The sequence below is a fragment of the Gavialis gangeticus genome, unplaced genomic scaffold, assembly GCF_001723915.1.
Source record: "Gavialis gangeticus isolate Ggan-Ray unplaced genomic scaffold, GavGan_comp1, whole genome shotgun sequence".
NCBI classification, from domain to species: domain Eukaryota; kingdom Metazoa; phylum Chordata; order Crocodylia; family Gavialidae; genus Gavialis; species Gavialis gangeticus.
The window spans coordinates 46,504,072-46,507,332 of record NW_017729022.1 but is presented as its reverse complement, the minus strand read 5'-3'; the positions used below and the strand labels follow the sequence as shown (position 1 = coordinate 46,507,332).

The following is a 3,261-nucleotide window of genomic DNA, read 5'->3' as shown; positions in this document are numbered from 1 at the left end:
GAAAAAAAAAAAAAAAAAAAAAGAAAAGAAAAGAAAAGAAAAAGAAATATCACCCAGCCTGCTCTAACATGTACCAGCTGGCAAAGTCTCTGTGGAGGAAAGGTTACTTTGCCAGCTAGAGGTGATTGAAATTTGAGGATGGGGGGTGAGGAGGAGAGGGAGACTATTTAATTCTTCTTATTTAAAAAATTCAGTTTTACCTTTGATTTACTCTAGCGTAAGTAACTTGAGTCCAAGGGCCATTGCATCTCCTTAGATTTCTTGTACTGACATTCTCTGGAAGCTTTATGCTCTTGGTTTTCTCTTTCATGACTGCACTTAGCAATTTTGCCCACTCCCAGCACATGCCGTTCCAGGTAAGAGTATCCTTGTACAGCAAGTAATCCTCATTAATAAATACTAATTTCAGGCCCTATCCTGCTACCATGGCTTCACTGGGAGCAGAATCCAGCAATTTTGTGAGTGTTACTTAAGAAGTGCATCTGAAGTGCACGTAACGTGGCCTAGAAACAGCCTCCCTGGGACATAAATAAGTTAGGACAGGATGTCTCATCATCAATAATTAACATAAGGAAATAAAAATGTAGAGACATTTATAAATTTATAAAATTATGAGATTCAGAAACTATAATCCAACTTCTGTCCAAATCTCATCTGAATATTTTAATAAGCCATGGGAATTATCTTATTCAGGTTTCTTTGTGAGCTTTTGCCATATTTCTGGCAATTCAGTTATGTAACATTTTAATGTTTTAAAGATTTTTATTTTAACATTGACATTAGTTTGATTTCAGTTTGGGGCAAAAGTTCAGCTCAGATTTTCTCTTATCTAAACAGACACACTAACACCTCCTCAAAACCAATTAAAATGACTGTGCCTGAAACAAACCATTCGTTTTATAAGAAAAAAATGTAATAAAAAATGAGAGACTTTGTTCATTGTTTTTAGATTGTTTTAGCTAACAATTTAATTGAGTGATATGGATGGTGGGCTGAAGATTAATAACTTCATGACACATCCAAAGAAAGTTAAATATATTTTTGGGTATGACTGCTATGTACCTTACCAGTGAAAAACCCTTAGGTCAGAATGTTAAATGATACTTACTTTCACCACTGAGAAATCTTAAATGGAAATCAAGAAAGAAATTGTATCATCTCAGAATTCAACTGAGGTGTCTTATGGAATAATAATAATAAAACTACCTAATATTGAAGATTAAGTGATAAACCCCATTGCCTTTCCATTTCTAGTGCACATAAGCTTAGCAATTAGTTAAATGGAAGGATGTTCTGGAGGGCATGGAATTTTGCCAGAAATCAGTCTGTGATATGATGTGGCATTTGCATGCAATCTATTTTTTTTACTATTTTTACGAAACCTAAATGGATTTAAATTACTGTGGGCCCAAATCACTTCTTTGTTACTTCAGTTTATGTCAGTGAAACATCAACATGGCTGGATGAAACAATTATATGGATTTAAAAGGTAGGAAAATTACTGTACAGTGGCTGATCGTTGTGATTGTTTTGTGTATCCACTCTATTAGTGTTACATGGAAGCTAAACTGCAATAAGTTTACCCCTGAATGAAATAACCACTAAATTAGCATGCTTTAGTTTTCACTTCTCACAGAATGACAGATGAAACAGTTATAACAAATCAGCTTGATACACCATAAATTCCCCTTTCCTTTTAACTCAGTATAAAAATGTTATCTGTCCACACCTTACATAGGCATAAGCCTAGAATAATATAGGAGTGAATAAAGCCCTCAGAGCATAAGGAAAGCTACCAGGAGAACAGTTTTGCAAGAGAGATGAGAAATATTTTTGCTGGTTCATGCATGGAGTTGTGGACAGTGCCATTGAGAGCCAGATCAGTATCTATTCAGATTTTCATAACTACCTAAGCTGTATGCACATCAAAGTCCCGTTGGTGGAAATTGGGCACCTCATCTGCTTAGCCCCTTTTTTTTAATCCCACTGAGTGTGTCTACACAAGATGTTTCCTGCAAAGCTGCCTAATTAGCTCCACAGTAAAACATCACTGTCTACACGAGTGGTGCTATTAGGTTGGAGTAAACTAACTAACTCTACCGCAGGACAGTACTTGTAAATACAAGTAAATACTATCCTGCTGAGGAGTTATTTACACCACATCAACACACATGTAGACACTAATGGGGCTATGTAACAGGGTGCCATCCCAACAGGCATTTGAGAAAGGCTGTAGGCACCACAAAGTCTATCTTTATTTTGACTTATCTTCCGGTAACAGACTCCCCTTCACTCTCCTGCCACGACTTCCTAGAATTGAAAGAATAGAATCATAGAATCATGATTCTATGACTCGTTACTTTGGGTTCTTAAAAAGGAGGCTGCCCCAGGGCTTCCCAGATCTGGTCTTGGTTCTCAAGCGCCCGGAGATGATAAGCTCCTGCCTGAAGGGCTATTTTGCATAACTACGACCTTCCCTTATCGTGCCCAGTGCCTCACAGGTGTTATCTGCATCTTCTGCTCCCTCTGTTAGGGTCTCAGGCAACACAGCTTCTGCCCCCTTTTATGTAGCTAAGCTGTCCAGCTCAGACCCACTGTATTGGGCCTGACTTTGAGGCACTAGTTTCACTCAATCTGCTCTGGGCCACTAGCCCTATGTAGCTGTGCCTCCTGTGGTGCCAGGCTCTCTGGCCCCTGTAGCTGTGCCCCGTGGGTGGTAATGAGGCCTCTACCTCCCCTACAGCCTCATCCACAAACCACCAGATTAAACTGCAACATAAATACTAAACCCTAACAAAGAAAAATAATAGGGGCATTTAGCCTGCTTACCCCATGTTCCATGTTCTTGGGTCAATCTGCCTGGTGCTCTCACTTGCAGAGCTGCTTCACAGTTTCTTGGAGCCTTCAGGAGTTCACCTTCTGCCACAGCCTGGGCTTGCCCCCTTGGCTAGCTCAGCCCAGGGTTTATATAGCTCTGGCCTGAGCTCTCCTCCAGTCATGTGACAGCCCCAGTCAGCTGACTGGCCTGCAGGGCTATCCTTTAACCCCTGCTCTGCTGGCAGGCTGCACTCTGAAGACTCTGGTCTTAAAGGGGCCACTCTGCTTCCTAGGAACAGTGCTAGGGTTTCCTGTGGCTGGGGCACAAGGTACTTCAGTGTGGGGGACACCTGCTGGAAAGCCCCACTCTGGAGCACCCTCATGCCCCAGCCAGCCCCTCACATTGAGCCAAGTTGGAGCAGCTCCAGGCTGGCAGTCTGACTC

General features: G+C 41.2%; 1 long non-coding RNA gene across 1 annotated transcript in view; it reads right to left on the bottom strand.

Moving 5' to 3' along the window:
- LOC109295786 overlaps positions 1 to 2,981 on the bottom strand; it is a 73,295-nt gene extending 70,314 nt beyond the window's left edge. Inside the window, exon 1 of the long non-coding RNA XR_002096833.1 lies at positions 2,830 to 2,981. This is a non-coding gene — a long non-coding RNA (uncharacterized LOC109295786). The remainder of the gene's footprint in view (positions 1 to 2,829) is intronic.
- Positions 2,982 to 3,261: the final 280 nt, after the last annotated feature.